This window comes from Cricetulus griseus, chromosome 4 (genome assembly GCF_003668045.3).
Source record: "Cricetulus griseus strain 17A/GY chromosome 4, alternate assembly CriGri-PICRH-1.0, whole genome shotgun sequence".
Taxonomy (NCBI): Eukaryota; Metazoa; Chordata; class Mammalia; order Rodentia; family Cricetidae; genus Cricetulus; species Cricetulus griseus.
The window spans coordinates 83,339,402-83,353,534 of record NC_048597.1 but is presented as its reverse complement, the minus strand read 5'-3'; the positions used below and the strand labels follow the sequence as shown (position 1 = coordinate 83,353,534).

Sequence of the window (14,133 nt, the reverse complement as noted above, 5' to 3'; positions counted from 1 at the left end):
AGGGGTGGACTTGGGCACTTTGCCTTGCTAAATATAAATAGTCTCACAAGACAAGAAGATGAGGCCACAGAAGTTAAGGATCTGTTTCGTACCATTTCACAGGTTTTCATGTTTGGAAGTAACACTCACAAAAAAAGGAACAGAGTAAATGGAAAAGAGATGTCAGAGACTAACCAAAGCCTTCAATGTCCACATTGAAGATTTTTTCTTAATGGTTTGTTATTTCTCCTTGTTTAAAGCATATCCATTTATGGCTAATTTAAGATTAGCAAAATATAATAAACTTCTGGATTATTCGAGCCAAGTTTTACCACTTAAGTTCAATGCAGTACCTAAATACTATTGCTATTGTGCAATCTGTTTGGTAATGTAGTCTGTTACATTTCCTGAAGCAAACTACGCCCTCTGAATTAAGCAGCCCAACTAAGATAGGACTGTCCACATCAGATCAAAGTGATGGACAGTGGGTGAAGGTTCCAATATTTCCTCAAGATTCCTGCTAGTGTTCTTTTGGACAATCTTAAGGTAAACTTTCATGTGTAAGCTGAATCCTACAAATGAGTATCAGTTATTACAAGCATTACATTATGATAGAGTAAGATGAAAAGTATTAGCTCAGCACATAAGAATCCTCTGTAAATAGGGTAGGAGCCTGTTCCCCCATAATCATTTCTAGCATCCCTCTATAGGTGGGTCACACTTAAGAACAGTTTGAGACTACGAATCAAAATGAGAAACAGCATGCCCTCTGACCAGAAAACTCACTTCTAACAAAGGAGAAAAATGATGTAAGTAGAGTATACTAAGTTTAAACTAACACCTCCCCCTCATATCTCCCTCCCTGTTAGTGTCTACTTTTTTTGAGATGGGTCTGGAGTAGGCTGGCAATAAACTTCAGACACAGTCAAGACTGGTCCTGGACTCCTAGACCTGTCTCCACTGCCAAGTGCTGGGATTTCAAGCAGAGGCCATCATGTTAGCTCTCTCTAAACCCCCATGCCTTTCTTTTCTTTTTTAAAGGTGTGGTGGTCGAGTGGTCCCCATAGGTTCAAATATTTGAATTCTTTGTCACCAGGAACTGGAACTCTTTGAAGGGATTAGAAGGATTAGGAGATGTGGCCATATTGGCATAAATGTGGCCATGTTTAAAGAAGTATGTCACTGGAGCTCATGCCAGACTTAGGCTCTCAATTTCCATCTACCAATTAGGATGGAGCTCTCAGCTACTGCTCTGGTGCCTGCATGTCTCCATGCTCCCACCATGATGATAATGGACTAAATCTCTGAAACTGTCAGCCAGCCCCCAGTGAAATGCTTTCTTTCCTACGGGCTGCCTTGGTCATGGTGCTGCTTCACAGCAATGGAACAGAAATAAATAACAGGAATTCATCTCTTATAGCCCCTCTAACTTTTCCTTAATAGACCTATATTCACTCTGTTTTAGAAAGAAATAAAGGAAGTAACAAAGAACTATCAGTAGAGATCTGGCAATAAGGATTATGGTAGACAACAGTGTGTAGCTGCAAAAACTATGTACACAGAAGTATTTCTAACTAGCACAGATAGCAGATGCATCTTAATGCTGAGCAGAAGTAAAACAAACTAACCAAAACACAGGCACTGATACACTGCTGTGTCTTTAAAGTGACTTGCTCATGTGTAAGAAAGAAAAGAGGCAGAGAGAGAAACACAGGCAGGTGTATAAAAGTAGCTAAGGACACTCACTATATTGTCAGCAAAGATACTGTCTCTAGTCTGCAAGAAGGCAGGAAGCATTTTTAATTTCTTATTTCTATTTCTCTCACATCTAAGTATTTTCAAAAAGCATAATACTTTAGAAAAGTTTTAAAAGGCAGTTATTAATTATAAATCACATTCTTAATTATAAATCACAGGGACTGGAGAGATGGCTCAAAGGTTAAGAGCACTGGCTGCTCTTCCAGAGGTCCTGAGTTTAATTCCCAGCAACCACATGGTGGCTCACAACCATCTGTGAGATCTGGTGCCCTCTTCTGGCATGCAGGAATACACGAAGGCAAAATATTGTATACATGATAAATAAATCTTTAAAAAAAAAAAAGATTATAAATCACAAAGACACTCATACCATTCTATTCTATTTTCATGTCTTCCCTAAACAGTGGTAATATCATAACAATACAGTAAGAACAGTTTAAAACAAGACCAGCAGCAATACTGTTATACAAGAAAGACCCTCACACCAGGAGAAGAGACCTCTGACCACTGTTCTTACTTCAAAGCTGCTGCAGTTACTTATGGATCAAAGTGCGTCTGCTCCTCATAACAGTCAGAGCACACTGTCTAGCTCACTGCCATAGGGATTCTCAATACCAACTAATCCAGGAAACTAGTACCCCGAGCATTCAAGAGAAGTATGTTCCATACAGGCACAATTCCTTCTACAGTAATATGTGTTCCTTCTACCCACAGGGACTAATAGTTAACCCTATCAGTTGCAGTTCACAATAAGCAGATTTACTTAGAAGCATTTTTGATAACCGAAAATGCGGCCATATGTAATCACAAAATATATTAAGATTTTCAATTTTTTCCACAATGGTATTTTGTTATAAAACTGTACCAAGGGAAAGTTAACAAAATATATAAAGCTCTACATTTCAGGACTCATAGGCCAAATATGCACCTAGCTAACTCACTTATTCAACAGTACATTTTGGGTACTATGGCTGGTACTTGCACCACAAGTACTGTGCACCACAAGCTCACAAGATAGAAATGGAGGTCTGTATTCCCAAGAACTCAGAACATCCGTGAATCTCAAATAGCACAAGTATCTAGCTAGACCTTACTACCTAAATTTGGCCTATATGGCTGTGATATAAATAATGAGTACAGTACAGTAAGTTCTAGAAGCATGTATCTAATGCTATGCAGTTAAGCCATAAGACCATAAAAATGACTTGAATACCAAAGGACAGGTTCATTAAACCATGATGGACAAAAGGTATACCATAATGTCAATGTCCTAAAAGGAGGCTTAAAGGCAGGGAGGCCAAATGGGTATGGTCTTTCAAGTAATTCAATAGGCTGAAATTATAGTATGCACATTTTTATTTCTTTCTACTCTACTTATTGTTCTTCATCATTGTCAATCTACATAACAGTAGTCAGCTGACACAACATGTTTTACTTGCCCTCTCCTGCAATGAACACTGTTGACAGCTCAACTGCCCTTAGTCTGCTCTTCATTAACTTTGTATTTGAAGACCCTTGTCCTTTCCCTTGACCCTGACCTCAAAACACTCCCAATTCTATCACGAACTCTTCTTTCTTCCTCAGAGCTGCATACAGAGAATAGAACCAGCCCAAAAGAAAGATGCATGTTGCAGACAGTAAACACCAGACATGGTGTTTGCCCTACTGGGTTTCAGCCTTGCATTGGTTCAGTTTTTCTTTACTGTGCCACTATTCCTTACTTTTGAAATCAGAATGCATGTTGGAAGCATGTAACTTGTTTTCAGATTAAAAAAAAAAAAAAAGGAGAGCTTTGACCATGCCTATAAGGAATATGGAGAATCATATAGTGTCTGAATGAGAAATGTTCCACTACAGCAGTGGATCTCAAGCTTCCCAATGCTGTAAACCTTCAATACAGTTCCTCATGTTGTGGTGACCCCCCAGCATAAAACTATTTTCATTGCTCCTTCATAACTATAATTTTGCTACTGTCAGGAATCATAAGTATTTGTATTTTGTCTTAGGCAACCCCTGTGAAAGAATCATTTGAATCTCAGGTTGAGAACCACTGCACTACAGGCTCATGTATTGGAACACTTAGTTCCAACTGGTGGTGCTGTTAGGGAATGGGAGTGAGGGAGTTACAAAACCTTCAGAAAGCAGAGCTTTTGATGAAGGAAATATGTCACCAAGGGCAGCTTTCAAGTTTTATAGCCTCGCCACAATTCTGTTCTCTTTCTGTTTCCCATGTGTGTGGATGAAATGCCAGATACCATGACCCCCTCACCATTAATGGACTCTACCCCTCTAGAACCATAAGCCAAAATGAATCATTTCTTTACTGTTTATGGTCATGGCATTTTATGACAACAACAACAAAAGTTACTACAAATACAATTAACTTTTGACCAGTAGGCAGCCTTCTCAAAATTATTTTCAAGTGAGTGGTGTAAGTGAAAAAACTTAAGCTATGGGATGAATGAAAATCAGGAAAGTAGCTCATACAAGTAGGAACTAGTTCCCCAAATCTGCTGTACAACTGCCTAAACATATGAACCTCTTTCCTCATGTAGTATTCTTTTTCTAGGTACCAAGAGAAAATAAACAAACACGGCATATTTACAAGGTAGAAGGAAGAAATTTTTATATAGGAAGAGGTTATCTACAAATTGAAAAGTCAAATGAAAGATTTGCCAACAGGAGTAAAGACAGATTCTAGGGCACACAGTACAAGGAGAGAACACGCACCATGGCAACAAAGGGTGTGAAAAACAACAGACACACAGGTCACTACTTAACATGAAAACAGTAAGCTGGGTAGAATTCAGGAAAATGGAATGCCGGAGGTGTAGACATGGTGCTGAGTGGATGGAAGCAGAGAGCAGTGCATTACGGCCAATGCAGTTCATAGTAGTTTTGTAATTCTCCAGAGACCCAAGGAACCCTATAATCTACAAATTTTATGTTTATTAATTCCAATCTATTTCATCAAAACCAAAATGTTCCAATTCCTGGGCCCTACAGACTAAAAACGACTTTTTGTGATTCACAAACTTTACTGTGAGTGAGCCTTCTTAGTAACTACTTCTCAGGAGGGTAAAGTGACAAAGGAGATACTGACAAGCAGACAATGAAATCAAGTGGATCCTCTCACATAGCCAACAGTTCAGGTGCACTTTCCTCTTGTTACAATCACAGTAATTCCTAATCAACTATTTTAGAACTTTTGAGGTAAAATGAACATGATTTTAATATATCATTACTTTTATGCTAATTTGTTTTGTTTTGTTTTTGTTTTTCAATACAGGGCTTCTCTGTGGCTTTGGAGACTGTCCTGGAACAAGCTCTTGTAGACCAGGCTGGTCTCGAACACGCAGAAATCGGATTACCTCTACCTCGAAAGTGCTGGGATTAAAAGCCAGTGCCACCATCTCCCAGCTTACTTTTAGGCTAATTTAATCTCTAAGACCACAAGAACTTTGCAGAACCTTGCATCTCCTCAATTCTGTCATTTAAGCAGGCACCAGATTCTTACAAGATGAAACATGTTAAAGCAACCTTTCCCAAAACAGTGCATTGGTGTTTCTGCCTGGTGTATGTCTGTGTGGGGGAGTCAGATCCCATGGAACTGGATTTACAGACAGTTGTGAGCTGCTATGTGGGTATTGGGAATTGAACCATGGTCCTCTGGAAGAGACCAGAGGACCATGGTTCTTAACTGCTGAGTCATCTCTCCAGCCCCATTGAAAGGTTTTAAAAAGGGACTTTAAAAACAACTTTTAAAAATATTCAAGTCAACATTAAGATGGCAACATACTAAAACAAAGCATACTGCCCTATTCTAAGCAAACTGTGATGCTACACACACATAACTAAAACTACAAAGAACATCCTCAATAAATGGAAACAAAGACCAATTTTAAGAGATAGGTGAGAATTGGAAGAATGAATATTAGTATTTATTACATGCTTAGAAATTTGAATGCTCACAATTCTAGGGCAGATGATAAAATATTTCAATAAATCCTTAGGTAGATGACCAGGTGGGACCAGACATCAAAGTAAATCTGCATGAAGGTGAACTAGGTGCTGCTGATGGGACAGCTCAACTCTCTGATTAGTGGTGGACTGAGATCACTAGAAAAACATGGTAACACAGACATGCTTGTCATTAAGCAAAAGAAATGAAAAGTAATTAAGACTATTAACAGACTCACAAAATTGAATATATTAAGTACATCAGAACATTAATTTCTGAGTTTTTGTTTCAAAAAAGGAAGATCTCTAAAATTCCAATGTACATCTAAAACAGGTTAATTCTAGAAGTAACAAGTAAGCTTCCCCACAAAGCCATGATTCATTTTATTAAATATAAAAAGTCTGGAAGGAGCTGGGAACAGAGGTCACACAGGTCAGCAGGTACTTGCTGTACATGTATGAGGACCTGAGTTCAGATCCCCACCACTCACATTTACAAAAAAAAAAAAAAGAAGAAGAAGAAGAAAAGAGAAGAGGCCAGGCATGGTAGCACATACTCAGAAAGAGATGCAGCAGGATCCCAGGGGATCACTGACCAGTTTGTCTAGCCAACTGATGAGTTACAGTTCAATTAATAAAGACCCTATCTCAAAAAATAAATAAATAAAGCACAGATTGGCTGAAAAAATGGCACAATGGTTAGATTCAATTCCCAGAATACACGACATCTCAATGCCATCTGAAACTCCAGTCTCCAGGGATTTGATGGCCTCCTTCTGGCTTCCATGGACAGCAAGCACTAAGATGGCACACATACATCCATACATGCAAGCAAACACCCATACACATAAATCTTTAAAAAATTAAAATAAAGCAGGCAGGGATGGAAAAACAGATAGACATCAACCTCTGACCTCCACTAGCACACATAATGGTGTGTGTACTCACACATGGGCAGGTGAGTATGCATGTATGAAACACACATCTATATATACATACGGTTTTAGAAAAATTAATACAGAATTACATACACGACTCAGCAAAAGAAAATCAAAGTGATGTTTACAAATGACTAACATATTCTAAAATTTTTTTCATTTACTGAAAATAGTTTCAAATAGTTCACAATCTAATGCCAAAGGACAAACATTTAAAAACAGGTGCTTGGACAGTGCTCACAGGGGAGGCAGCATCAGTACCATCTCCTGAGAGGAAAGAAGTGTTTTCAGGCTCCAGTAACAATGATTCAGGGAAACAGAGTTAGAGACCCACTAAAATGCTCAGCATGTATGTTATATGAACCACTGCTCTCTCAAGAAAAGCAGAAGTCCATCCAAGTAAAATAAATTGTTTGTTGATAGATGGGAGACATGACCCAGGAAGGGAAAGCAGCACAGATCTTTTTTTTTTTTTTTTTTGGTTTTTCGAGACAGGGTTTCTGTGTAGTTTTGGAGCCTGTCCTGGCACTGGCTCTGGAGACCAGGCTGACCTCGAACTCACAGAGATCCGCCTGCCTCTGCCTCCCGAGTGCTGGGATTAAAGGCATGCACCACCAACACCCAGCTAGCAGCACAGATCTTAAAAACATCTGACAAAATGTTCAGACTTATGTGAAAACTATACACTAGGTCAGAAGTCATGAAAAAGACATTTGGAAGGGGTACTGCATGCAGACTATCAAAAAAGAGGGATAAAAGTACACAGTGTTGCAAGAAAATCTCAGGATTTAGGAGATAATGATTAAATTAAAATTGGGCTTTTCTAAATCAGTTTTCCATCTGTCAAATGGGGAAAACATGACTGCTATACTTAATAAAACAGCATGTATACTGCCTGATTTTTCATCCTTCAGTTAATGGGCAGGTGAACCTTAATAGTTCTCATCCCCTAAGAAATAGTACAATATGCTTGCTCCTAGAAAGCAAACATACTTAGTTTTGCCAGGTATAGTGGTACACACTTTTAATCCCCTACCTGTGCTGTGTACCCATCTCCTCAATGCTCAACCTGAAACAGGATCAGGATGGGGACAGCAAAAGAATGAACAGAAAAGGGGAATTACAGAAGACTTTTAAAGAATAAGAAAGGAGCCAAGCAAATGGCTTTATCTCAGCACTTAGCAGGCAGATGCAGGTTGATCTCCGTGAGTTTAAGAACAGTCTGGTCTACATAGCCAGTTCCAGGACAGCCAGAGCTACATAACAGAGAGACCTTGTCCCATTCCTCCAAAATAATAGTAATAACATCGATGGATGGGAGAGAGAGGGAGGGAGGAAGGGGGAGTGGGGAGAAGGAGAGGGAGGGAGGGAGGGAGGGAGGGAGGGAGGGGAGGGAAGGGAGGGAGGGAGGGAGGGAGAGAGGGAGAGACAGAGAAGCAATACAAGTTTCTCAAAGCTGTCATTCCCTAACTTAAGTTTGGTCAATAAAATCCATGTCAGATGACACAAAGAAAAGCTTTAAGAAACTGAAGATAATGAAAATTAAAATAAACATGAGTTGTCCAAACCTGTACTTACTACTCAAAAATCAGTAAATGTGCTGACCCAGGCCTGTAATCCATGTGTTCTTCAGCAAGGGTAGCCATTCAAGGTGGCAAATTTACATTCTCGAATGAGAACTCAGCAAGGGAAACGTGAAGAAAACTTTACAGTTGTATATGAAAAACTCTTTTAGGTGCACTGGAATTTTTGTCTGCATGTATGTCTCTGTGAGGATGTCAGATCCCCTAGGAACTGTTATAGATAGCTGTGAGCTGCCATGTTGATGCTGGGAGTTGAACCCAGGTCCTCTGGAAGGGCAGTCTGTGCTCTTACCACTGAGCCATCGCTTCAGAAAGAGAATAAACTCTTAAGTACAGTGAACAAGAAACACAGTCAGAAAAGAAAAAAGGAAAAAAAAAAACAACAACAACAACACAAAAACTGAACTGGTACACACGTCCCTAGGCTACTGACTGGTATGAGGTGTGATATTATTTTGCATATCCTGTGCCTCCTGCATTATTTGTTAGAAAGATCTAACTGAAAGACAGCGTTATGTCCTAGATTGAAATGTACAAGTTACTCTAGAGCCATGGTTCTCAACCTTCCTAATGCTGCAGCCCTTTAACAGTTCATGTTGTGGTGACTCCCAACCATAAAATTATTTTGCTGGTACTTTATAACTTATGATTTTGGTACTATTATAACTGTAATGTAAATATCTGATATGCAGATGGTCTTGGCTGATCCCTGTAAAAGGGTCCTTCGAAGACTCCCTGCTTCCCCATTGAGAACCACTGCTCTAGAGCTTTTCCTCAGAGACGAAAACCTGATAAAACTGAACATGTGGAGACGCTTTCCTGATCCTCAGAGGTCTTTGAATTTCATCAACTGGCCTATGATGATGAGGAAGCAGATGGTGCTTATAACAGAGAGGTGATGAAGAATCTGATGATCCCATGGATGTAAAGCAATGAGATGCAATTGAAAGTAGCCAGTTTTGGAAGATCCAGCACCAGGGGATTTAAGTGAAGATGAGGAAATCTAAGCAAAGCCACTACGGTAGGGCTGAAAATGATGCAGCAACATACACAGGCTAAGAGGCAGGCAAGAAAATGCAGCCACTGACAAAGTTCTCTGATGGAAATCTTAAGTAGAGAAGGTCTAGACAAGCAGAAGAATTAAATACACTTACTTTAGAAAAATGGTACAGAACAAGTTGGTGAAGAGCATGAGTCAAATATACTAATTAGGATATATTTGCCATTGATTCTCAAAAGATCAGTTTGTTTCTAAATAGGAATAGTCTCCTATGTCTTCCTCTGCTTTTGGCTACATCTATTACACTGAGACTAAATTTAAAATGATCATAATAGAAAATAACTGACTACTCAAGAGTCATCAATTAAAAAGTATAACTGCTTTTCTCTTCCTTGGCATGTGTTTATTACCAAGAACACCATAAATTTATAGTTATAATATCCTTCACTTATACTGGAGAGATGACTCAGGGGTTTAAAGCACTGGCCGCTCTTCCAGAGGACCTCGATTCCATTTCCAGTACCCACACAATGGCTCTCAACCATCTGTAACCCAGTTTCAGGATCTCTGATACCCTCTTCTGGCATCCTTGGGCAGTGCAAGCATATAGTATACATGCACACATGCAGGCAAAACACACAAAACATTTTTTAAAATGAAGAGGTTAGAAAGATGGCTCATGGGTTAAAAACATTTGTTGCTCTTAAGAAAGACAAAGGTTTGCTTCCCAGCACCCATATGAGGGCTTAAAACCATCTCCAACTCCAAGGGATACATCTCCAAAGGTACCAGATATACATATAATATGCAACAAGACAGTCATATACATATATACATACATACATACATACATACATACATACATACATACATACACACACTCACACATACACATACATAAATAAAGATATAGAGAATGTAGACCCAGAAGATGAAGAGATGTATCGCAAAAAAACAACAAAACCCTTCTGGACAAAACATGACCACTGCACTCATGAACTTAATGTAGCTACACTTACCTACACAAGAACGGACCTGTTACCATTTCATCAAGCATGAAGATAGGGCTTACAAGTCCCCACTCATACCTGAGGAACAAGTAGCAGTTAAAGGTTTCTGGGGGAGAGAGTGTCATTTTCTTTAGTGATATAGCCACTGAAAAGTAGGGATAATCAGTAAATGACCTCCCACCCATTCTCATGCAAGCAATCCCAATAAAATTCAGTGACTCACAACAGAAAAAGACACAGAAATAGGGAGGATATTTACTGGGAAGGAGGGATTCAATGGGAGAAAAGGGGATGAAAAAGAGTAACAGTAAAAACAACTTAAAGTTCACTATATGCATGCATGAAATGATGGAAGAATAAACTAAAATTAAATTAAAAACAAAGCCTCAAAAACAGAGAGGTTATTGCTAATTAGAAGGGGGGGGGGGGAGAAACCAAGATCAAGATATCAATGAAGAAATGTTTAAAGTCTCAAAAAAAACTGGGCAGTGGTGGTGCACACCTTTGATCCCAGCACATAGAAGGCAGAAAGCAGGGGAATCTCTGGTCTGGTCCATAGTGCAAGTTCTAGGATAGTCAGGGCTATACAGAGACATCCTGTCTCGGGGAAAGAAAAAAAAGTCTCACAAAGAAAAATAATTTGATGTCACTTCAACAAAAGGTTCTAGCTTATCAAATGGCACAAATTATGCCTAAGCTGTATCCCATCTCTAGTAAACTCTCTAGGCATTGACATTCTAAAACTGAAGTCTCCTGACAGAAGTTCAGTTACATGGTTTCAGGAACCAATCACACTTCTAATGCACGTAAAACAATAGAATCTGAGAGACAGTCTGAAAATCACAGTGTGGGCTCCAAGCTCTCTATTCTGTTTATACTCAATGTCACTCGGCTTCTCTCAAGATGGGCTTCTTCCCTGACATGTAACACTCATGCCTTCAACACTTAACCAAAAGACAACATATGTAAAACACAGTATCTATCACAAGTTTACCAATACGATATGCCTTCAGTTTTTTAAATAAAATGAACAAAATTTTTAAAGTGCTGTATGAAAAGACAAATCTTTAAAAAACTGAAAGAGCAAATAATGTATCTGATGTAAAGTTATTTAAAACTTGTGTCAAAAATATAAAAACCATATTAAAAGGTAACAAAATAATGTGGAATTTATTTCTATGATAGAAAAACATACAATACACTGACATAACCATGGCTCGAAAACTATTTATGGGTTTAGGAATTCATAAATGTACTAATGAGATTACATGAGTATTCATCAGTAACATAGCACATGATTCACGGTGGGAGGCATTTTCAAGCTTATAAAGTTCTGAGTTGGGGGCTGGAGAGATGGCTCAGAGGTTGAGAGCACTGACTGCTCTTCCAGAGGTCCTGAGTTCAATTCCCAGCAACCACATGGTGGCTCACAACCATCCATTATGAGATCTGGTGCCCTCTTCTGGTGTGCAGATATACATGGAAGCAGAATGTTGTGTATATAATAAATAAAATCTTTAAAAAAAAAAAAAAAGTTCTGAGTTGGGACAACATTCCCATGACTTTGAAAAAAAGCAACTATATGAAGCATAAAGTAATACCATCAGAAATAGCTTCAGATGACACAGATTCTTTTGTCACATGTTAATGAAAATCATTTTTGCTGGGGGGTGGGGGGGTGTCTACAGAGTTATAGATGGCTGTCAGCACCAATGTGATTACTGGGAAACTAAAGGATAAGGGATACATAACTCTCTCAACCTCAAAGTCATCCATCTCTTCAGCACAAATGCCATGTTTCTAAGAGCAGTTTTAAGTACAACTCAAATGAACCTTCCTTTACTAACCTAATGGTTTTCTGCATCTACTACAAAGAAGCACCTAAGAGACTGGAGAGATGGCTCAGGGGTTAAGAGCCGTGGCTGCTCTTCCAGAGGTCCTGAGTTCAATTCCCAGCAACCACATGGTGGCTCACAACTGTCTGTAATGAGGTCTGATACCCTCTTCTGACCTGCAGGCATACATACAAAAAGAAAACAAACTGTAAGCATAAAAAACCAGGACGGGAGGGAGGAAGCTCAGAACTGCTACTGGGATAAGGTGGAAAGCAGTTGTAGAAATGGAGACCCTGACAGTGTCCCTTCCCACAAGCCTGGTATCGGTGTACTTTCACATTTCTTTTTTAAAACTGAGAAACAACTGCAATAACCTAGCCTTTTCCTACAGATCTCAGAGACAAGAAAAAGTCATTTAAAACTATATTAGCATTTCTAATTCACATACTCAAAACCTTCCAACAAAAATTTTTTTAAAATATTTGATTACATGACACTGCCTGGTTAGTTGGTTATTTGGTTGGTTTTATTTAACTATGAAGTTTCAGTTAGGGCAAATATCACACTTTGCAACATTTTTTTGGAGTGATTTATCCTTGTGCCTAAGTCAACATAACTATTGCTGCTGTATTAATATTACAGAATATTGTAGGACCAAGTTTGAAAACAGAAATTAAACCAAGTTATTAACTTTGTAATATCTTTTTATGTATAGCATGTGAGATTTGAAGTTAAGAATGTATTTTGCTGGGCGGTGGTGGTGCATGCCTTTAATCCCAGCACTCGGGAGGCAGAGGCAGGCGGATCTCTATGAGTTCAAGACCAGCCTGGTCTACAAGAGCTAGTTCCAGGACAGCCTCCAAAGCCGCAGAGAAACCCTGTCTCGAAACCCCTCCTCCCAAAATATATATATATAATTAAATACTAATCCATCCAAAATTTGGGAGGAAAAACAAATGTCTATACTGAAGTTATAATTAAACACTATCACATAATAAATTCCAATTTTTTAAGAATGAAAATAAAAGTAATACATTAAAATGGAATGTAAATTATTTTATTGGTTTGTCTAAATATTACAAAGAAGCTGGTTCTTGAATTTAAAATTTTCTTCTTCATTATTCAATATATTGCTATAATAGTCAAATTATAAGAATCATGTAATAATATACTACTGAACTTTTTTTTGATAAGTATATGTAATTTTTATTTCCAATAAAAAAAAAGTACAAAAGGAAGGTGGAGGCAGGAGAACCACAACTTCGAATAAATTCAAGGCCAGCATAGGCTACAAAGTAAGACAGTCTCAAAAAAGAAAAAGTACAAAAAGAAAACATATGAAGATTCTTATATTTCAAATTCCAAGTGAATAGAACCGTCTACAGCAAATATCCATAACATAACTATTCAGAGACAATTTAAACAGAGCTGAGCATATATGTAGCTCAACGATTAAGCTTAGATTCTGCATGTGTGAGGAACTGGATTCAAATCCCTAATAACAAAATTTAAAAAAAAAAAAAAAAAAACAACCACCTTCAAATATCAACAAAATTGAAAAGGAAAAAGTTAATATAAAAATAAAGTAGCTGGGAGGTGCTGGCACACGCCTTTAATCACAGAACTTAAGAGACAGAGGCGGTAGATCTCTGAGTTTGAGGCCAGCCTAGTCTACAGAATTTCAGGACCACTAGGTACACAGAGAAACCCCATCTCAGAAAAAAAAAAAAAAAAAAGGAGAAATAGGGCAGACAAGATGGCTCAGTGGATAAAGGTACTTGCTGCTGAGCCTAATGACCTGAATTTGATTCCCAGGGCCTATATGGTTAACTCCACAGATTGTGCTCCAATGTACACATATGCACAGACATGAACACACATGCAGCACACACATACATGAATGCAAAAATGGGGGGGGGGCGCTTCCAAAGCAGGAAAAGTAAAAAAAAAAAGTCATCTGTGAGGCAAACGTGGTAGCACAAGCCTTTATCACTCCAGAGGCAGAGGTCAGCCTGGTCTACACTGAGAGCAGGACAGCCAGGGCTACCAGACAGACCCTGTCTCAAAACA

General features: G+C 38.6%; 1 protein-coding gene across 1 annotated transcript in view; it reads right to left on the bottom strand.

Annotated features, from left to right (window-relative positions):
- The window catches only part of Pan3 (poly(A) specific ribonuclease subunit PAN3), a 124,303-nt gene that overhangs the window by 76,831 nt on the left and 33,339 nt on the right, over nucleotides 1–14,133 (bottom strand).